Source organism: Chaetura pelagica, unplaced genomic scaffold (assembly GCF_000747805.2).
Source record: "Chaetura pelagica isolate M959 unplaced genomic scaffold, ChaPel_1.0 scaffold914, whole genome shotgun sequence".
In the NCBI taxonomy this organism is placed as follows: domain Eukaryota; kingdom Metazoa; phylum Chordata; class Aves; order Apodiformes; family Apodidae; genus Chaetura; species Chaetura pelagica.
In genome coordinates this window covers 635,950-636,232 of record NW_009953061.1, presented here as the reverse complement: position 1 = coordinate 636,232, position 283 = coordinate 635,950, and positions in this window count along the sequence as shown.

Here is a 283-nt window from a genome sequence, read left to right as displayed (position 1 = left end):
CGCCCGGCCCGGCGCAGGCGGAAGCGCAGGTGCCAGGGGCTGCAAAACCCGCTGCAAAACCCGCAGGAAGCAGGTTCCGCCTCTCCCGGTGCTGGGCGAGACCCCCGACAGCAGGATTGGGAGGAGGGGAGAGGGGGGGGTAGAGGCAGGGGCAGAAGAGAGAATAAAGCGAGAACACAGCGGAGGAAAAGGGCAGACGTGTCCCGGTCCCCACCCCTTCCCCCACCGCCCCTTCTCTCCCCTGCTCTCCTTCCCTTTCCAACGACCCCGCAAGCCCGCAGGC